Source organism: Petaurus breviceps, unplaced genomic scaffold (genome assembly GCF_028583685.1).
Source record: "Petaurus breviceps papuanus isolate PSGF00001 unplaced genomic scaffold, PetGlider_PUasm1.0 176, whole genome shotgun sequence".
NCBI classification, from domain to species: domain Eukaryota; kingdom Metazoa; phylum Chordata; class Mammalia; order Diprotodontia; family Petauridae; genus Petaurus; species Petaurus breviceps.
This window is the reverse complement of record NW_027185771.1, coordinates 1,881,806-1,904,922: the sequence shown is the minus strand read 5'-3', so window position 1 is coordinate 1,904,922 and position 23,117 is coordinate 1,881,806. Positions and strand designations below refer to the sequence as shown.

Sequence of the window (23,117 nt, the reverse complement as noted above, 5' to 3'; positions counted from 1 at the left end):
ACCATCAGGGGCTATGTACAATAAACTTATAGAAGGAAAAGAGATGTAATGTAGATAGAATCAACAAAATGTGACAAATGGCTGAGATATGTATCCCCACATTTAGAGACCACTGATCTGGTAGAAAGAACACTGAATTTGGACTCAGAAGATTTGGTTTCAAATCTCAGTTCTCACTTATTAGTTGTGTGTCTTTGGGAAAACCAATTTGTTTATCTAGTTTTCTTCAATCCTAAAACAAAAACAAACACAAACCCTGCTTCATTTGGCCTTACTATTCCTCATGCATTCATTTGATAACATTCCCCCATTTTACTGCCAAACTTCTAGAAAAAGTTATTTATTCTAACTCCCTTGACTTCTTAACCACCAAGGCACTTTTCAAACCCTTACATTCTGGCTTCCTGCCTTGTTTCTCTAGTGAAATTTCTTCAAAGTTAAACAATTTCTTAACTGATAAATCCAATGACTTTTATTCAGTTCTCATCTTCATTTATCTCTTTTGTTGATGTACAAATCCAGCCTCACTTCCTACTTATGTGACTCTTGGCAGGTCACTTTACCTTTCCCTGCCTCAGTTTCCTCATTTGTAAAATGAAGAAAATAATACCTTTCAGGGTTGTCATGAGGACATAATGAAATAATATTTGTAAAGCTCTTTGCAAATCTTAAAGTACTATACAAATGATATTATTGTTGTTTATTATGTAGGAAAATAATAATTATAATAATGATAATTATTACTTTGGCTATCCCTTTGTCCTAATAATTGTTTCTTCTCTATTTTCTTTCTATCAGTGAGACCACTTATGGGATCAGAAATTTTAAGACATGGAAGATATTTCAGCAGGCATTCAGTCCAACATATATGCAAAAGGAACCCCATCATACCATACCTAACAAGTGGTCCTTGAATCTTTGCTTGAAGACTTTCAAGGAGAAAAAAGTCACCATCTCTACAGTCAACACCTCCCTACATTCCACGTTTGGGCAGCTTTAATTGGTAAGAAGTTTTTCTTATATCCACCTAAATTTGCCTCCTTGCAACTTCTACCAATTGCTCATAGTTCAGATCTTTGGGACCTAACAGACCAAATTAAGTTTCCCTTCCAAAATATTTGAAGGCAGCTATTATGCCCTCATTCTATCACCCATCTTAGACTTGCCAAGTTGATTTTTTGGACCCAACTGTAAGACTTTACATTTATCCCAATGGAGTTTCATCGCATTAGATTCAACCCAACATTTCAGTCTGCCAAGAGCCTTTTGGATTGTGACATTATCATCCACTGAGTTATCTATCCCTATTAGCTTATGTCATCTGTAAGTCTGAGGGGAATAACATGTATTCCTTTAATGAAAACAGTGATAAAAATACTAAAGAGGGCCTTTGTTATATGCTATTGGAGACCTCCTACCTCATAGCTCAGCCATTCATCTAGTTCTGAATCCAGCTGATAGTGATACAATTCCTACCTTTCCATCTTCACCACAAAAATAAGAAGAGAAAATCTTTGCAAATTTTGGGATAAACTATAGTATTCTCCTCATCTACTAGTTTAGTAATCCCTGTCAAGAAAGAAAATAGAGTTAATCTGGCGTGACCTCTTCTCACTGAAGAACAAACTGGCTCTTTGTAATCACTACTTCCCTTTCTAGAAGTTTTCCAATTATCTCTTGTAATGATTCATTATAGAATTTCCCCATTGTAGATACTATTATTTTTCTCTATTTTAAAAAATTGGGGCAAGTTTTTTTTATGCCTCTCCCATTTTCCACGATCTTTCAAATATCACTGATAGTTCACCTGATCAGGTGACATTAATTCATGGGTAGCTACATGCCCCTTTACACTCTCCCTACTTATCTTGGCTGTTAACTCCCTGTTAGTCATTTATATTCTGTCATTTACTGTGTAAAGGGCATTCTCCTTTGCAAACCGAAACAGAATTCAGGTTTATTTCCTAAGACTTTATAATCATTAACAACATTTTAAAAGTTCTTTTTGGAAGTGTCAATTGTGCCCATGCAAATCACCAGAAGAGGGTAGTTCTCATTCATTTTAATAAGTCATGGGAGGTTCTATTATGTCTTAGATACATGCTTCAGAAAGACAGGGTTGACAAATAGTTGCTTCAGTCTCCTTGAGCAGGAAATCACCAGCTACTACTACTCTTCTCTTCTTCCTCTGACCTTTACTGGATGACCTTTCGCCTAATAGTTCCCTTAGTTTTATTGCATCATTCTTGAAGCTTCATCTTCTTCAGAGCCTTTATTTCTCTTCTTTTTAGGAAGAGACTCAGAGGAGTTTTTAAGCTCTAGTTGTACAGGTGCCCCCTTTGTTTCCTTTTCTTTTCCATGTAACACTCTTCCAACCTCTATCACTTTGACAAGAGTCATGTTTCTCCTTCACCCTCTAAATGCCTTTTTGCCTCCTTTGGAAGCTGTACTTCTCTATTTTTTTTAACTCTTCATACTCCCTAATACCTGGAGTGTGGAGAAGCATTTTTGTAGGTCCTTCTCCTTTTCCTCCGGGAGGGATATTAGCCTATATTTTTAGCACAGATAATAGTCACTTAACTATGGCAGAAACACAAACATGAAACACTTGATGTGAGTTAGTGCATAACTTCCCTTACTAAGTATTTGAAATCTTTAGTCTTGTTTCTTGAACCCTAGTTTCTTGCATTAGACTATAATCCTCTTGAAGACAGGAACTATTTTTACCTTTCTTTGTGTCTCCAGTGCTTGGCACTATGCCTTGCACATGGTAGGCACTTAATAAATAATTGTTGGTTTTATTTGACCTGAAACTACTTGTTGGTATTTACATTCAACCCTATGAATCTGATTAAAACTTTTTACATCTAATTGTTAATTTAAAGTTAAAACTTTTTACAACCAATCCGTCCCCCCCAAATCAATCCACTCTATCAATTACTTAATCCTCTTTTAGTCCCAGTTACATTTTCCTACTTATCTTATCTCCTCTTCTCAACTAACTTCTCTTCATCCTTCTGGAGTCTTACTCATCAGTTTCTGCTATCTAATCCTCCTTATTCTTTTAATATTCTTCTTGATCTTCTTTTACAACCTGAAAGTAAAATAGAAATCATTATCTAGGTCTAGAGATTATTTTTTTCTCAAATATTCTTGAATTTCTTCTAACTTTGACCAAATTTCTCCTCCTTAAATTTAATCTCTTGCCTATTTCACTAATCCAAACCCCTCTTAGTCAACTAGATTATTCCCTTCACTTTCTTACTGGCTCAAATCTTCTCCTACCCATTCTCCAAAAATCTTCTCCTATGCAAACTGAAAATAGAAGAAAAGCAAAAGTAGATCGTTACTCCCTTTTATTTTATATCTCCTGAAGTGTTGCTTTTGCTTCTGAATGTTTAAAACTTTGAATTTTCTTTTCCATTTAACAAGCATTTATTTTCTCTCCTTCCTACCTTCCCTCCCATCCCAATCTGGAAAAAAAGAAGAGGGGGAATAATCAAAATCCTTGTAAAAATGTGCACACTCAAGCAAAACAAATTTCCATAGTGACCATGGTAAAAATGCATGTCTCGTTTAGTCTACTATCAAGAGGTGGACAGTAGTTGGCTTCGTCATCAGTCCTCCAGAATCATGGTTGATTGATGAGTCAATCAGATATCTTAAGTCTTTCGAAGATGTTTGTCCCCTCAAACATTGTTTTTACGATGATGATGTTATATCGTGAATAATTTTCCTGGTGTTGCCTCCTTCATTCTGCAGCAGTTCATAAAAGTCTTTCCAGGTTTCCCTGAAACCATCTCCTGCTGTGTTTCACATCTCAGTAGTATTCCATTACTTTCATATGCCATATTTTGTTCAGCCATTTCCCAGCTGATGGACATCCCCTTAGTTTCTAGTGCTTTGCCACCACAAAAAGATCTACTATAAACAGTTTTAGACATATAAGACCTCTTCTGCTTTCTTTGATTTTGAGGTATTTGCATAAACTGTTCTCTGTGCTTGAAGTGTATTTCCTCCTCATCTCTGCCTCTCAAATCCTTGTCTTTCTTCAGGGCTCTGCTCACATGCCACTACAGGTGATGAAGTTGTAATGTAATGCCAAGGAAAGGCAACTTCCCAAGGTTCAAAATACCAGCATAGGTGCTCTCCATTTTATTCAATGACAAATTAAGAACAGAGAAGATCAAAATATGACATCATTCAAAATAACAGCATTTACTAAGTGTGATTAAATAATCTCCAAGTACTACCCCACCCCAGGACCTTCCATTCATTCAATCAATTACAAAGTCCCTGTTCTAAATACTACTCCACCCCTAGGCTGTACCTTCATTTAGTCCATCACAAAACCCCTCTTCTCAAATGGAGATTAGTTTCCAAACATAAGTAAAGTACATTCATTTGTTCAACCATAGAACACAAAAAGGTCAAAAGTTCCCCACCCCTGGATCACAATTCAGTCTACCCCAGATTTACATCAAGTTTAAGCACAGCACTTAATACCCAAATGGAGGTTTTTTCTTCATCTTGACATGAGGCAAGTTCTCAGCAATCTTAGTTCCTGGGGAGACAAGGCTTAGCAAAGCCACAAGATACATTGCCAGTCTCTTCATTAATTCATCCTCTGTCTGCAAAACAGTCCTAGAACCCCTGAAAACATTAGCAAAACCCTCTCCCAGGATTTCTGTAAACATACAACAAGAAAATCCTTCTTCAGGGCTTCTGAACCAACAGAAAGGTTCCCAGACCCCTGCAACAACAGCACTGTCCTTCACCAGTGGACAGTATTCACTCTCTGTCTGCAGGACAGTCTCAGGAGCTCTGAACCAACAGAAAGGTTCCCAGACCCCTGCAACAACAGCACTGCCCTTCACTAGTGGAGAGTATTCACTCTCTGTCTGCAGGACAGTCTCAGTAGCTCTGAACCAACAGAAAGGTTCCCAGACCCCTGCAACAACAGCACTGCCCTTCACTAGTGGACAGTATTCACTCTCTGTCTGCAGGACAGTCTCAGGAGCTCTTAACCAGCAGCCAGGTTCCAGGACTTCTTCAACAGGACTCTCTTTCACCAGTGGACAAATCTGGCAAAACAACATCAAAACAGACAGACAAAGTACCAGCAAAACAGCCATGTCTTCTCAGTCCTTGGCAGCTCCGGGGGCAGGTCTCAAAAGTCCAAGGCAATTCAAAGTGGCCCTCAGCAATCCTCTCATTCTCTCTCTCTGCCTCCACGAGGGTGCTGCTTCCAAAAAGTTCTTCTGCCTCTCTCTTGTCTCTCCAAATCTACTGTCACCAGCTCCTCTCAGTTCAGGACTCTCTTTTCACATCAAGTCCATCCCACAGGTGGGATTAACAAGCTCTGGGTATTAACACAATCAATTTGAAAACCAAGCCAATACAGGGAGATCTTTATATTCCATTACTATCACAGAAGTTGGTGGGAGTGGGATTAAACCCAGATGGAAGGGGGAACTTGGGCAGAGAAAAGAAGAGGATTCAGATTTTTTTTTTTAAGTTTATAGATAACTTTGGTAGTAAAAGTTTTGCCCATAATAAAAACTGCCTTCAGATTGCTTCAGGTCCTTTGGTTGGAAAAATTGACTAGATGACCTCTTCATGTCTCCTTTAGTTAAAGATGCAATAAATTTCAAGTAGAATTATTAATAAAGAATTAGGTAGGACACTGGAGGCCCATTTATAGATGCTTGACTTATGCATTGATCATATAGATTTTAATTTTGCATAATAAAAATCACTAGCATTTATATAGTACTTTGAGGTTTGCAAAGAGCTTTATATATGTTTTCTCATTTGATCCTTCTAACAACTCTGTGAAGCAGTGCTATCATTATCCTCATTTTACAGATAAAGAAACTGAGACTGAGAGAGGTTATGACTTTCCCAGGGTCACATAGCTCATAAGTTTCTGAGCCTAGATTCAAATTTGGGTCTTCCTGACTCCAAGTACAATGCTCGATTGATTATGTGTCCAGCTGCCTTAGAGTCTTCACCTTGTGCTTTGAAGGGGGCAATTAATGCTTCACCAATGATTAAGGATTTACTAAAGAAATGGTATTGATATAGAGAAGTTGACTGGAATGGAAGGCTCCCACACCTGACAATGGATGTAAAATATATTTCTTTTTCATTTTGAAAGGCAAAAGGGGCAAAAGAAGTAGGAGGGCACTGAATACTTATAAATCCAAGCATGAGCAGCTCTCCAGAGGACTGCTGCTGTGAATAGCTTTAAGGTTCTGATCACATAGTATAGTGAACTCTGTTTGTTCAGCAGTAAACTGAAGCAAAACATTCACAGAAACCAAAGTAGAGCATTCAAAATAATATAACATAACTTATCACTAAAGTAGCCACATAGTTTTAAACAAAAGATATCATTCAGTAAGTCCTTAACTCTATCATCCTTAAGAAGCAAGCCCCCTTAAGGGACACAAAGTACAAAGGTCAACATTTTCCCACCCCTAGGTCACATTGTATTAATCTCTCAATCAAAAAGTCTTCTTTTTTCTTGACTGGAGAATAGTTTCCAATGATCCTTAAGGGATACAAGGTACAAAGTACAAAGTTCTCCCACCCTAGACCACAGTAAATCATGATCTTCTCAGTCAGCACTAAGTACCCCAGGAGAGGTCTTTTCATCTTGGCTCAAGGCTGGCTTCCAGATTCAATGATTCTTCTTCCATGGGTCTAGCTCTTGCCTGAATCTACCTAGCCATCACTTGGATTAACAGATAGGCAACTCTCAGAAACTCATCCAGCTCCTTTTCCAGCTCCTCATTCAGTTCCTCATCCAGCTCCCATTCCATATTGAAGCTCACAGTGTCCAGTCCACCTCAAGTCCTTCACAGTTTCTGCTTCTGGGAAGACAAAGTTTAACAGAGCCAAAACAACATTCATATACATTGCTGGCCCCATCATTAATTCACTACCTGCCTGTGAAATCAACACTGAGTCACAAACAAGGTCTGAGAACTTAAGAGAAACCATCAGTATAGTTCCAGGACCTTTGAAACTCTCTTCCATAACCTCTGTAAACAAACAACAAGAAAATCCTCTTTCAGGGCTTCCAGTAAGGTCCCAGGGCTTCTGTACAAAGTATCACAAACACAAATCAATGCAGACAGAACAGACAAACAGAGTACTGGACACCACAAGCTTTCCCTTTCTCAACTTTGCTCAGTTCCAGCTGTGCTCCAGCTTTCTATCTGTCATTACATTACTTCCTATCTGTCATTACATACTTTCTATCTGTCATTAGCTCCTCCCTGTTCCTTCCACTACTTGTGTCCTTCCTGTTCTTGTCTTTGGCGAGTCCCTCCCACTGTGGGATTCACAGGTTTCCTAACAAAGACTTGGTATAATCACTGGCAGGGCTCAAAGACACTTGAACTGAAACAAGGTGCTAAATAATTAAATAACTGAAACAAGGTGCTAAATACTCATTTGCTTGCCATTACAATACTGAAAGTAGAGGGAAGGAGTCTCTAATGAGGGACAAAATGGAGAAGCCTGGAACAAAGAAGGCAAACTTCCTGGGAATCATAATTTTTGCCCGAGGTACATTCTGCAAATCTTTTCGGGTGTACAGAGCTATAATTAGGATTACAGTTGCGTGGTACAAATTCACTTGGGGAAGTGGGGAATAGAGTCCATCCTGCATAAAGTTGCCTTGGAAAAGGGGGACATCTATTGCCCTGTCATGGTTGCTGGTCAATGATCACTCAAAACCTAGAAGACAAGCACGAGAAAGAGGAATTTACTGGAGAATGAAGGTATATGTTGTGTCCATTGTACCCATAACAATGGGTACATTGTTACATGTATGGTTATGTGTGTGAGTGTGTGTGGGATAGAGAGGAAAGAATAATGGGGGAAGTAAGGGTCTAGGAGAGAAGCACCACCACTATGGGGTCCTTGGGGGGGGGGAGTAGGTATTCCAGGGCCAGTCAAAGGAGCAAGATCATAAATCAAAAGATGGACACAAGGAAATGCCCCCTTGAATGTTGGCACCCTGAAACAAAGTTCCACTTACCCTGGCTACTTAGAGCTCTGATAAGGCCAAAATGCATAGAAATCATGTGCAAGTATTTTTGTCACAGGTAGGGACAGAGTATTCTGCTTCCCATGGTTTATGAAGTTTCCCTGGTTTGTCTTTTTAACATGGCAGACTTTATTATAAAGAAACCTTGTTCCCCAAGGCTTGGTTAATTGAGGTATTACAACAGTACATTGTTTAGACCACCATGAGAAATTTCAAGGACTGAACTCGACCTGAACAGTTATTGGGCATCTTTTCTGAACATAATGCTTTTTCTTTCTTATTGCTAATTTATAAAATTTAATTATGACCCTGCAGTGGAGCCACCTAGGATTTTCTAACTATGTTTCTCATATGCACTTTCTGTTTCTATGTCACTGGCACTAAACTTTTACTCCATGGCATAATTTGACAAATAAAGCCTAGGCCTTGAAAATGAATTTAGTTCATTGTTTTAACACAAAATTTGTTCCAATACCTTTATACTACCATAGTACAAATCAAATTTAGATGCCTTTGGAGTCTTATTTCTGGGAAATCATTTGGCTTTGTCCCTAGTTGATCATTCTTAAGCTATGTTTGGGGGCAGCCTACTCTTTCCTGCCCCTTCCACCTCTCTACTTTTGAATGTTAAGAAAAAATTATGAGATTCTGTCTCCAATTGAAACCCAGTCCATTCCTGAGTTGTAGGCTTTAATTGATCTATGTCATTGTGTCCAGGATATGAATTTGAAATTATCTATATAGCATCATAGATTTAGAGTTAGAAGGAATGTCAAAGGAGGCTCAAACTCCTCCCTGCCCCACCATAGATGAAGAAACTGAGGTTTATAAAGGCTAAGTGACATTATCAAAGTCAAAAGGAAGGAAACAAGCATTTATTAAATACTTACTATGTGCTAGGCACTGTACTAAGTGCTTTACAGGCATTTGATATTCACAACAACCTTGAGAGAAAGGTACTATTATTATCCTCATTTTACAGTTGAGGAAACTGAGGCAGGAAGAGGTTAAGTGACTCATTTTTAGTCACACAACTATTCAGTGTCTGAGGCTGGATTTGAACCCAGATCTTTCTGATCTAGGCCCAGCTCTATCTACTGTGCCATCTAGCTGTCTCACAAGGTACTAAATAGCTCCTAGTACTTGAAACCATGTCATTTGAACCCATGGATAAGGGCTCTTTTCATTGCTTCAATTCAATGATCTCCAAAATTCCCTTCAGTGGGGCAGCTCTTTTCCTCCATGAACCATTCATTATTCATGTCCTAACTACCGAGGGATCCTGGGGAACCTCATTTCTTCTGCTCAACCTTTGCAGAACCAATTGGATTCTTTGAAAAGCAACAAATACTTAAGTCAAGTGACTTCGGTGACACTTCTTAACATTTAAACATGATCAAATGAAGAAATATAGATTCTTTAACACAGTTCACTTTAATTTGGAGGAAGCAATGGAATAAGGGGAAAAAATACTGACTCTGGAACCAGGGGGGGCTGGGTTTAAATTCTGCCTCTGATGCTTAGTACCCTTTGGGACTATGGAAAAGTCACTCATCTTTCCTGGACATCAGTTTCTTCATTTATAAGACAGAGAGGTCTTTCTGTCTTCAGTTTACCTGGCTTATAATTCATCCTAATCATAGGTATAGGATTAGTCTTTGTAATGGAAAAGTTTTACCTCATCCCTCTGCTTCTGCTCAAAAATATTCCATAGCTTTATATTTCCTACTAAATAAAAGGAGACAAGGTAGAAGTATATTGTAGCACTCCATGTGATAGGTCCTTAGCTAGTATAGATATTGTGGGAATGCAAAGGAAGGGACAGATACAAAAGTTTTTGAGAAGGTTCAAGTGGTTGGACTTGAGAACTGACTTTCTATCCGGGGTGAAGGAGAAGGAAGAATCAACAGTGACTTCAAGATCATGACAGTGGACAACTGAGAGTATTATGGTGCCACAAATAGCAACAAGGAAGTCAGGAGGACAAGAGTTTTTTTTGGGAGAAGGTGGTGGGTTATTTTAGAGATGTTGAGTCACAGGTGCTGATAGAATGGATAATTTTTGGAAATTATCCAGAAGGTAATAAGTAAGATTCTAGAGTAGAGATGAGAGGTCAAGAATAAAGATTTGGGAATTATTTGCTTAGGTGTGTTTAGGTTGAAGATATACATGAAAGTGATATTGGAAGCCATGGAAGAAGATGAGATTGCCAAAGGAGAGCACATGATATGTAAAGGGGAAGGAGACAAAGACAGAGAGCCTTGATGACTGCCTAATATCAATAGGGAATCTGGGAAGAAGAGTTATTGGAGAAAACAGGGCAAGATTGGTAAGATAGGCATAAATAAAATGAGTGCAGGTGTCCCAAAAGTCTTAGTGCAGTTTAATGCTATTGTGGTTCTAAACCACCCTAAGATTTTTAGGACATCTTATAGAAAGGAGAGGGGTGGTTTAGTGTCAAACTCCATAGAGAAGTAAAACAAGATGATTACTGAGAAAATGCTGTTCAATTTGGCAATTAAGAGGTCACCATTGACCTTGTAAAAAACAGTTTCAGTAAAGTTATAAAGTACTGGCAATGGAAGCCAGATTATTGGGTACTGAAGAATAAATAAATGCTTAAAGAAAGCAGAGACAATAAATGAAGGCTTTGCTTTCTGGAGGTCTGGCAATGGACAGGATAGGATAGGAGTGTAGCTCAAGGAGATGGCAGAATTAAGAGGAATTATTTATTTATGTTTTACTGGTGTGGGAGAAATTATAGATGAAAGAAAGGTGTGTGTGTGTGTATGTGTGTGTGTGTGTGTGTGTGTGTGTGTAGGGTGACTGACGCATCCAAACCCTGAAGGATGTAAGAGGACAAGGACTCAAGGTCCGTGTTGGATAAAATGCTGGTCTTAGCCAGGGGAGGGGCACTTCTTTCTTTGATATGGAAAGGAGAGAGATGAGACTTAATAAAAACATTATGGAGTTTTGAGACATGGAGATAGTAAGTTGAGGGAACTCCTGTCTTTTCACCAGTGTCCCCTCAGAAAAGTAAAAGCCACTGTCATCTATTGAGAATGAGAGAGGACAGTAAAAATAGGATAAAATTTTGATACTCAATATATTTTACAATGTAAATTATTTATCCAACCTTTAGATATTATAGCAAGGGATACAGTGGTTGAGTTCATAGCATTCATTTCAATAGACTAGTAAGTTTGATTTTGTTTCGTGAAAATTTTCTAGCACATATGATTAAAGGGATGATTTGTGAGCATTTAAAAAGGGCCTCAATGATCACCAGGAGCTAGCATGGCTTCACTGAATATTCTCAATAAGGCAGTCTAGGGAAAAACAAAAACAAAAACAAAAACATGGCTGATTCTTGGATAGAGAAAAATTATGAACCAAGCACAAAAACCATAAAAGCTAAGGTTTTGAAAAGAGCTCAGAGGGATATACTCTACAATCAGTTGAGTCATTTTTCATTGTGACCAATTCTTTGTGACCCCATTGGAAGTTTTCTTGGCAAAGATACTGGAATGGTTTGCCATTTCCTTTTCCACTTCATTTTATCAGTGAAGAAGTGAGTCATGGTGTGGCCCAGGGTCACACAAACTAGTAAGTGTCTGAGGTCTAATTTGAACTCATGAAGATGAGTCTTCCTGAATCCAAGGCCAGTGCTCTATCCACTGTGCCACCTAGCTGTCCTAGAAACAGATATATGGATTGGTAGTTTTGTTGTTTAGTTGTTTCAGTTGTGTCTGACTCTGTGTCTCCATTTTGGGGGGTTTCTTGGCAAACATACTGGATTAAATTACCATTTTATTCTCTAGATCATTTTACATATGAGGAAACTGAGGCAAGCAGGGTTAAATGACTTGCCCAGGGTCACATAGCTAGTAAGTATCTAAGACTGGATCAGTAACATCAAAACAGAAGGACAAAGTACCGGCACCACAGACATGCTTCCTCCCAGTTCTCCTCTCTTCTCATTTCTCAGTTCTCAATTCTCTTCTCAGTTCTTCTCAGTTCAGCTCTCAGTTCTCAGTGCTCTGTTCTGCCACCACAAGTCCTGTTCTCCACTCCAGGGCAGGCATCCTATCCATTATACTACCTTCCCAAACTTTACCCTCTATTAATTCCTAAAGCTCTAGCAATCCTACCCAGTATCCTTGCCCTTTTCTGGAATCTTCTAGGCTTAGAAGCTTCCATATTGAAACTTCCATGACCCATGCAACCTCATTAATTTAGTGGTTCCCAACATGTGATATCAGAAGTAGGAAATCAATCAGATGTGTCTTGGTGAGTTCCTAGAATACCCATAGTCCTGGACTGTTTCCCTGACATGCTATAGTGTACTTACAAAGACATGGCATATTACCGGCCATCCTTAACTTTGAGATGTTGGCTCTCAACTATGGTGTGGGGGGTTGGTCAGTATACTGTCTTCATGAAGGAGGTGAAATTCCAGCTATCTCCCACAATGGTATTAGAAAAAGGACTTGAAGCTCTTAAAATGGATACACCAAGGCCAAAGGAAGCCTCTCTATTGGATTATAATTGGACTTCCTTCCTTCTTCTGCCATGACCCAAAGACCATTGCACCCACTATGGTAAGCTATATCTGTTCCTGTTGCCCCAGCCTCCCCTTCTGTATTCATTTTCCCTGGTGTCCCCTTAAGTTCCAAGTCTTCATTTATGTGAGTTAAAATATACCAGTAATAAAAGTCCATTGTTTTATCATTACTGGCTTACTGGCTGGTCTGCTGCTTCTATAAAAAGGCCCCTAAGTCTCCTTAAATCGGCTGAAATGGACTGGAAAACAGATTAATCTCATTTTGTTCTTTCTTTTTTTTTTTGATCATGTTATTTGACTGGTAGAATGGAGAACATTGTAGATTAGTAGTTTCAAAGTGTGATATTGGGGTTCCTGAAGGTCTTTGAGACCCTTTCAGAGGGTCTACAAGGTCAAAACTATTTTCATAATAATACTAAGATGTTTAAATTTCTAATATGGTAAATATAAATATATATAACCCACAAAACCAAAACCCTTTGCGAGAAGGGGTCCTCAACAGTTTTTTAAGAGTATTAAGTGAGGGGTGGCCAGGTAGCGCAGCGAGAAAGAGCACCGGCTCCCGTGTCAGGATGACCTGGAGATCGAATCCGGGCTCAGACACTTAGCACCCACCCAGAAACACCTGGCCGTGTAACCTTGAGCAAGTTACTTAACCCCAATTACTTAGGGGCGGCCAGGTGGCTCAGCGAGTAAGAGCATTGGCTCCAGTGTTGGGATGACCTGGGGATCAAATCTGGCTCAGATATTTAGCACCACACCCAGAAATAATTGGCTGTGTAACCTTGAGCAAGTTACTTAACCCTGAATGCTTAAAAAAAAAAGAGTATTAAGTGGTCCCTAGAACAAACCTGTATTGCAGATATACCCATCTGATATTTCTTCCAACTCAAGGGTTTTATGATTTGGTGCTTAGTTCTGGATACTAGTTCATAGTTTTTTTTTTCCACCTCTCCTCCTGTTATAATCCTGGGAACTTCATGAAACAGATTTCTGGTTCTCTATATACTCTGTCTTCACAGTTAACCTAAATACTCAGTTCTTACAATATGATCTCTATCTCCTCCCTAATTCCACTTTCCATCATAGAAGTCACCCCCTTAGTCCTCAGCATCATTTGAAACTTCCACCTAGTTTGTGATCCTAAATTCCCCTCTCTGACCTATCTTGTCCTACTGTCCTCCACTTTCTTACCCTTCCCATATATGTTCTTTACCCTCGCTGTGACCTTTACACCTAGAATATATGCCAACAATTTAGCAAGGTGTTCAACAAAATCTTTCACGCTATACTTGTGGAAGAAAAGGAGGGAAACTTTCAAGCATTTATTTAGCACCTACTATGTGCCAGATACCTTCCTAAGTGCTTTATCTCGTTTGTCATTATCTCATATATTATCTCATTTGATCTTCACAAGAACCCTAAGAGTTTAACCTTCCATCTGTTATGGCTCTTCCAGTTATTAGGACCTCTACCTCACAGCTGAGAAAAATGAGGTAGTAGAGGTTAAATGATTTGCCCAGGTTTACACAGGTAGTAGGTGTCTAGAGGCCAGATTTGAACTCAGATCTTCTTCACTCAAGACCCAGTGTTTTCTCCACTGCACCATTTTACTTTCCACTCACAAGGGAGAGTTGTGAGCTAAATAGCGACACTTAACATGTTAGAGGCACTCCTTTGGACATTTGGGGGATAGTCATGAAGTATACAGGCTAACCATCCCTTTTTATTTGCTTTAAAATTATATTTTATTTCTTCCAATGAGCAAAACTTTGCCTCAACCTTCCCACTCTATGCCTTCTAATCCAAGAACCAAGGAAGAAAACACATTACAGAAATGTATGGTCAATCAAAGTAAATTTCCACATTGACCTTGTCTAAAAAATATATGTTTCATTATGCATTGTGGATTCTTCACCATTATATTAGGAGGTGGGTAACATATTTCATCATGAGCCCTCTAGAATTGTGTTTGGTCATTACATTGATCAGAGTTCCTAATTCTATCAAAGTTGTTTGACCTTATCATATTGTTGGCATTGTATAAATTCTTCTGGTTCTGTTCACTTCACTTGGTGCTAGTTTATACAAATCTTCCCATGTTTCTCTGAAACTCTCTGCTTCCCTCATTTCTCATGACACAATAGTATTCCACCACATTTATATATGATAACTTGTTCATTCATGCCTCACTTTATGGGCATCCCCTCAGATTTCCATTCTTTGCCCCCTCAAAAAATAACTACATTTTTTGTACAAATTCAGAATTCGTTTTGCTTAGGATTAATCCTTCTCTTAATCTACTTTCTTTCTATCCCCCTCCTCCTTCTACCCTTTCCCTCCTATTGCTTTGTTTAATGAAAATTAGTTTTGTACCCAACTTTGTGTGTATGTGTGTATTTTTCCTTTCTATAACCAGTTCAGAAGAGTGGGGTTGACATGCTAGCTGCTCCTTTCAATCTCTCCTCCTGATTTATATAAATATCTACTTTTGCACCCTGAGTATGTGAGATAATTTTTCCTAACTTTCCTTTCCCTTCCCCGCATCTTTTCATAAGATCAAGATATAACAGCACCATTCCTAAGTTTTATCTAATAAAACTCCCTTTATGACCCTTGTCAGAAGGAACACAAGTATTATTTCCTCACATCAGACTATACATAGTTTATTCTTGTTTAGTTCATTATAATTGTTCATTCATGTTCATCATTTTATGTTTCTCTTCCCTCATATGTTTGAACTTTAAAGTTTCTATGTAGATCTGGTTTTTTCATCAGGAATGCTTGGAAGTCCTCTATTTTATTAAAGGTCCATTCTCCCCCCTCCCCCCACCCTCCACCCCCCATAGCATTATGCTCAGTTTTGCTAGGTAAGTTATTCTTGTCTGTAATCTTATATCATTTTCCTTCTGGAATATTTTATTCCAAGTTCTTTGCTCCTTTATAGTAGTGGCTGCTAAATTGTGCATGACCTTGACTGTAGCTCCTTAGTACTTGCATTCTTTTTCATGGCTACCAAGTAGCATTTATTTTAATATGGAAACTTTGGATTTTGGCTATAATGTTCCTGGGAGTTTTCATTTTGGGATTTCTTTCAGGAGGTAGCTGGTAGATTCCTTCTACTTTCACTGTGTCATCTGGTTCTAAGAAATCTTTTTAGATTTTTTGAAATATGATGCCTAGGATTATTTGTTTTCTGGTATGCAGAAAATCCAATGATTCCTAATTTGGGGATCCTCAATTTGTTTTCCAGATCAGTTTTTTTGTTATGAGATATTTTACATTTTCTTGAATTTTTTCAGCCTTTTGACTTTGTTTTAATATTTTTTTTTTTTGCCTCATGGAGTCATTTGGTCCATTTGATATTTTGTTTTGTCTTTTTGGAGGGGGAAGGCGGGGCAATTGGGGTTAAGTGACTTGCCCAAGGTCACACAGCTAGTAAGTGTTAAGTGTCTAAGGCCATATTTTAACTCTGGTCCTCCTAAATTCAGGGCTGGTGCTCTATTCACTGCACCACCTAGCTGCCCCATCCATTTGAGTTTTTAGAGAGTTTGTTGCTTGGATATGGTCATATACTCTTGAGCGCCGTTCTGCTAATTCCCTTTCCACTTCTTTCTTCCATAGGCTCTCATTTCTTTTCTATTTTCCCCTTCAACTATTCTCACCCCATTTATAAAAACATGTAAAAACACCTTCTGATTCACATCAGGAATTATAGTTAAGTTTGTGCCCAAGCTGTGTTTTTCTCTGAGGGTTTCTTTGAAGATGTTTTGGAGTCATTTTTGTCTTCCGGCTTTGTGTCTTAAACTTCTCTGCCTCCTTAACAGCATTTTATGGTGGGGTCTTTTTTTGTTGACTCATTCTTTCAGCCTGAATCTTGACTTTGGACTTGTTAGGAGTGGTCTCTGCCATACTTCTGGAGGGAAGGTCTGGACATGATGAAGATCTGTCAATATTAGTCAGTCAGTAAATGTTTATTAAGTACCCAATACATGCCAGATTATGCTAAGAAATGAGGATACCAAGAAAGGTAAAAGACAGTTCCTTTTCTCAAGGGGCTCACTGTCCAGGGGGAGACAGCATGCAAACAACTGTGTATAAATATGCTACAGACTAGATAAATTTGCAATAATAAAAAGAGAAAAGGCGCTAGTACTAAGTGAGATTGGAAAAGGCTTCCTGTAGAAGATGGGATTTAGCTGAGACTTGAAGGAGGCCAGGAAAGACTAGGCAGAGATGAAGGAGAGCATTCCAGGTACTGGGACAGTTATTGAAAATATCTGGTATGGGGGCATACAGTGTTCTATTTGAAGAACAAAAAGGAGTCTCAGTGTCACTGGATTGCAGAGTATACTTTTTAGGGGGAGGGTTGGGGGCCTTACTCCTTAGATCTTATAAAGTCTCAAAATGTATATAGAGGAAGATTATAAAGATATCTGAAGGCCAAACAAGAGGATTTTATGTTTGATCTGGAGGTGACAAGGAACCACTGAAGTTTATTGAATGGAGAAGTGATGTGGTCTGATCTGTGTTTTAGGAATATCATTTTGACAGCTGAATGGAGGATGGACTAGAGCAGGGGGAGACTTGAGGAAGGCAGGCCGACCATGCGGTTATTGCAGTGGTCCAGGAATCAAGAACATTCAAAAAGTTAAAAGAGGGACAGACAGAGGTGAAATATGTATCACAAAAACTTAGAAAGTTCTTAGTGAGGATAAAAATTAGGTTTAGGAGGAATAAGGTGTAGGGAAAGACAGAGAACATCTAGGAAGAGAGGCAGGTCAACCATTTCAAATTCTATAGAGAAGTAAAAAAAAATGAAGATTGAGAAAAGTTTATCAGATTTGGCATTTAAGAGAACATTGGTAACTTTCAAGTGAACAGGTTCATTTTAGAGATGAGGTCAGAAGTAAGATTTCTTTTTTTCCCTTTTCTTAAACTTATATTTTCCTCATTAACAAGCATTTATCTCCTTTCCCTCCCATTCTCCCCCACCCCCAATTTAAAAGGAAAAAACAAAATCCTAGTAACAAATATAAATAGTCAAACAAAACAAATTCCCACATTGGCTACGTACAAAAATGTTTTGTTTTGTACATGTAGCCCATTACTTTTTTGTCAGAAGGTGGGTTGTAAAGATCATTCATTGGTCCTCTAGGATCATGGCTGATCATTACATTGGTTAGAGTTAGATCTTTGAAAAAATTTTTTTTACAATGTTATTATTGTATAAGTTGTTCTTCTAGTTCCGATAGCTTCACTCCACATTGTGTCTTGAAAGGTTTTTTGGAACTCATTTTTTTTTCACTGTTTCTTATGACAGAATAGTTTTCCATTCTATTCATATACTACAATCTATTTGCTCAGCCATCCTTCGACTGATGGGTATATTCTTCATTCTCACTTCTTTGCCACCACATAAAGAACTGCTGTAAGTTCTTCTGTATGTATGGTTCCTTTTCCTTTTTCAGAAGTGATCTTTGAAAGGGTTGACAAATGAGAAAGAGGAAAGGAAGTTGGAGGCAAAGACTAGGGATAGTTTTTTTGTTGTTTCCCTTTTGTCTTTTTTTAAACAATATTTTTTTCACAATTACATGTAAAGACAATTTTAGCACTCATTTTTACAAGATTTTGAATTCTAAATTTTCTTCCTCTCTCTCCTGCCATCTTCCTCAAATAGTAGGCAATTTGATATGGGTTATACATATTCTATCATGTAAAAAAATTCCATATTAGTCATAGTTGTAAAAGAACAAATCAAAAGAAAAAAACATGAAAAAGAATAAAGTAAGTGAAAAAGTATGTGTCAATTTGCATTCGGAATCCACTGGTTCTTTATCTGAATGTGGATAGCGTTTTCCTTTGTGATTCCTTTATACTTGGATTGGATCATTGTGTTGCTGAGAAAACCTGAGTTGATAACTGTGTACAATATTTTCTTACTGAATCAAAGGGTTTGCACAGTTTGGTTGTCCCTTGGGCATAGTTCCTAATTGCTCTCCAAAATGATTCTATCATTTCACAACTCCACCAACAGTACATTAATGTCCCAATTTTCCCACATCCTCTCCAATATTTAACATTTTCCTTTTTTGTCATATTAGTCAATCTGATAGGTGTGAGTTGGTACCTCGGAGTTGTTTTAATTTGAATTTCTCTAATCAAAAGTGATTTAGAGCATTTCTTCATATGCTTATAGATAGCTTTGATTTCTTCATCAGAAAACTGCCTGAATAAATCCTTCAATGATTTATCAATTGGGGAATAGCTTGTATTCTTATAAATTTGACTCAGTTCTCTATATATTTGAGAAATGAGGCCCTTATCAGAGACACTGGCTATAAAGGTTGCTTCCCAGTTTTTTGTTTTCCTTCTAATCTTAGTTGCATTGGTTTTGCTCATACAAAAGCTATTTAACATAATATAATCAGAATGATCTATTTTACATTTTATAATACTCTGTATCTGTCGTTTGGTCATGAATTCTTCCACTCTTCATAGATCTGACAGGTAGACTATTTTTTGCTTGTCTAATTTGCTTATGGTGTTGTCTTTTATGTCTAAATTATGTACCCATTATGACCTTATCTTGGTATGTGGGTTGAGATGTTGGCCTATAGCTAGTTTGTGCACTTTTATTTTCCAGTTTTCCTAATAGTGTTTTGTCTAATGGTGAGTTCTTATCCCAAAGGCTGGGGTTGTTGAGTTTATCAAACACTAGGTTACTATGGCCATTTACTACTGTGTCTTGTGTACCTAATCTATTCCACTGATCTACCTCTCTTTTTCTTAGCCACTTCTTAGCCACTACCAGAGAGTTTTGATGGTTTCTGCTTTATAATATAGTTTGAGATCTGGTATTGTTGGGACATCCTCCTTTGTGTTCTTTTTCCTCATTATTTTCCTTGATATTCTTGACCTTTTGTTTTTCCGGATTAATTTTCTTATTTTTTTCTAGTTCTATAAAATAATTTTCGGCAGTTTGATTGGTATGGCACTGAATAAATTTAGGTAGAATTGTCATTTTTATTATATTGACTCAGCCTACCCATGAGCAACTGATATTTTTCCAATTGTTTAGATCTCACTTTCTTTGTATGAAAAGTGTTTTGTAATTGTTTTCATAGTTCCTAGGAATGTCTTGGCAGGTAGACTCCCAAGTATTTATATTATTTATGGTTATTTTAAATGGAATTTCTCTTCCTATCTCTTGCTGCTAGGCTTTGTTGGTGATATAAAATAGTAAAAAATGCTGATGATTTATGTGGGTTTATCTTATATCCTGAAACTTTGCTAAAGTTGCTAATTATTTCAAATTGTTTTTTTTTATTCTCTAGGGTTCTCTAAATATACCATAACACCATCTCCAGAGAGTGATAACTTTGTTTTCTTGTTGCCTATTCTAATTCCTTCAATTTCTTTTTCTTTTCTTATTGCAATAGGTAATATTTCTAGCACTATATTGAATATATATAAAAGATAATGGGCATCCTTGCTTCTTATCTTATCTTATTGGGAAGGCTTCTAGCTTATCACCATTACAGATAATGCTTGATTATGGTTTCAGATAGATATTGCTTATCATTTTAAGGTATGCTCCTTTTATTCCTATGCTCTCTAGTATTTTTAATAGGAATGGCACTTTATTTTATCAAAAGCTTTTCCAGCAGCTATAGAGATAATCATATCATTTCTGTTGGTTTTCTTACTGATATGTTCAATTATATTGATAGTTTTCCTAATGTTGAACCAACCCTGCATTCCTTCTAAAGAATGAGGGATAAGGAGAGATAAGAGATTTTGATCAGATGAGGGAATTTTAAAGTTTTTAAACAGGGAAGTGAAATTTTAGTAAGTGACAGTGATATCAAGAGTATAACCATCTCTATATGCAGCTAATGTGGAATGGAGGAGTAGATGATGAGAGTTGAAGAGATTTAAGACCTGCCTGGGAGGTTAAGAGTATTTGGGTAAGGGACATAGATATGTATATTGAGATCTTCTAATATAAGGGAAGCAGTTGTAATGATGAGGACAATAAAGTGGGTACTGAACTCCTTGAGAAAAGAGAATGATTTGGGGATTGAGGATGTCAATGAATAACAGCCACTGAGACTTTGATTGTATAATATGTACTTGAAAGTAGAAGAGATTATTGATGATGTTGGCAGATAGAAAATATGGAAGTGGAAGAACTGGAAATGAGGGTGCCAAAGAACTGTGTCACATAAATATGATAGGATACTACCATGCCATAAGAAATGAAGAATTCAGAGAAGCATGGGAAGACTTCTAAGAACTGATGAATGGGGGAGTAATCAGAACTAGGAAAGCATATACATGACTCCAACAATTAAGATGGAAAGAAGCATAAAAATGAAACTGAATTCTATAATTATAATTACCAAGCTTGGTCATAAAGAAGAGATGAAAATTTACTTACATAACTTTTTTCCCCCAAAAGTGAGGATCTATTATGAACATAGCATATAGCAATGGATTCAGGTACTAGGTTGATAGGTTCAGAATGGATTTTAACAAATTCTTTGTTACAAGGTATTCCTCATTGGGGAGAGATGGGGGAAGAGATATATTCAGAAATGAAAAGACGTATAACAGATATTAGTAAACATTTTAAAAGTAAAAAGGTGGGTTTTACAAACAGAAATATAATTTGTTTTACTGGCTAGTTTAATAGTTTAAAGAGATGTGGAAAGCTGAAATGAATGCAACATCAAGATCAAGGAGAAGAAAGAAAGAGCAAATATTACTACTTATGATGAAAAAAAAGTGAATGGCCTGAATTTCCCCTTCAAAATAAAGAGTTCTAAATGGCTCAGGAAAGAAAACTGATAATTTAATGCTAATATCTTTTTTTCCCACTTTTTTTAGGGGGGAAGTCAGGGCATTTGGCATTAAGTGACTTGCCCAAGGTCACACAGCTAGTAAGTGTGTCAAGTGTCTGAGGTCAAATTTGAACTCAGGTCCTCCTGACTCCAGGGCTGGTGCTTTATTCACTGCACCACCTATCTGCCCCTTAATGCTAATATTTAATGCTAATATATAGTTTGATTAAAAATTTAAAAATTGGCACAGCTAGGTGGTACAGTGAATAAAGCACTGGCCCCGAAATCAGGATGACCTGAGTTCAAATCCAGCCTCAGACACTTGACACTTACTAGCTGTGTGACCTTGGGCAAGTCACTTAAGCCCAATTGTCTTATCTCCCCTCCCCCCAAAAATAAATTTTAAAATTGATAAAGTATGTAATTTAATTTTAATTCAAGTTCAATGAAAGTAAGAATATCACTATTTGATAAAGTGAAATTCATACTAGACATCTTTCCCAGACTAACCACTACACTAACCACTCTTTTTCCCTACACTAATCACTCTTCTTTTTCCCTTCTTTTCCCCTTTTTCTGTTCAATTCTGTGCTGTTCTCTTCTCTTGAGTTTCTGACCCCCTTATCATAATTGCAGTTTTCCAAACCTCAGCCTTGGAATAGTGCCACCATCTGCCACCTTCACTATCGCACTCTTATTATGAAATGAAGGTGACCATTCTGTTTGGGTTCATTACAAATTTATGTTACACAACCTCAAATGAGTCCTCACTGCTTTGAGGCAAATCATTTTAAATGTCCCTTATCAATTCAGTATCCCACTTTCTACAGTGCCTTTTCTAAACCTTTTTATGTCTCCTTCAATCTCTCATTGCTCCCCCTCCTCCTTTCCTTCTTAGCTAAAAACCTTGTCTTCCTTATATCATTCAGTACCTCCACTCTCTCCTTCATCCTTGTGTCACATGATGAAGCAGCCTTACTTCCTACCAACCCTAGCCTGCTTTACCTGCACAAAGTGATTTCTCCTATACTGCTTCACTTCACAGCTGATCTCATCAGCTCCATTGGATATAATTGCCATCTCTGTGCTGATTATTCTCAGATGTACCTATCCTGCCCCAATCTCTTTGCTGACTTCCAATTTCGTATCTCCAACTGCATTCAATCTATAGCCAACATCTGTCAGTTATATCTCTGCAACATCTCTCCAAATATGCCCCCTTCTCTCTTCTGATATTTCCACCATCCTGGTGCAGGTCCTCATTACTTCATATTTAGACTACTGCAGGAGCCTGCTGGTGAGTCTGCCACAATTCTCTTCCTTCTTCAAAATATCCTCCATTCAGTGACCAAAATGATTTTCCTAAAGGCCTTGACTATGTCACTTACTCAACAAACTCCACTGATTCCGTGTTTCCCCGATAATAAGACACTGTCTTATTAATTTTTTTGGACAGAAAAACACCAGAGGGCCTATTTTCAGGGGAGGGCTTATTTTAATGAACATTGACAGAAATTTTAATAAACAGGTAAATGTGAACAAAAAAATGTACCTTTATTCAATAATGAATTCAATAAAGAACAGGATGACGCGCTCACTGCTGCAGCTCTGATTGGATGCAGCTCGGAGAGCGGCATGCGTTTCA

At 37.7% G+C, this 23,117-nt stretch overlaps 1 long non-coding RNA gene across 1 annotated transcript in view; it reads left to right on the top strand.

Annotated features, from left to right (window-relative positions):
- Positions 1-23,117, top strand: part of LOC138159258 (uncharacterized) — a 1,259,001-nt gene that overhangs the window by 411,756 nt on the left and 824,128 nt on the right. Inside the window, exon 4 of the long non-coding RNA XR_011167854.1 lies at positions 799-1,003. This is a non-coding gene — a long non-coding RNA (uncharacterized lncRNA). The remainder of the gene's footprint in view (positions 1-798; positions 1,004-23,117) is intronic.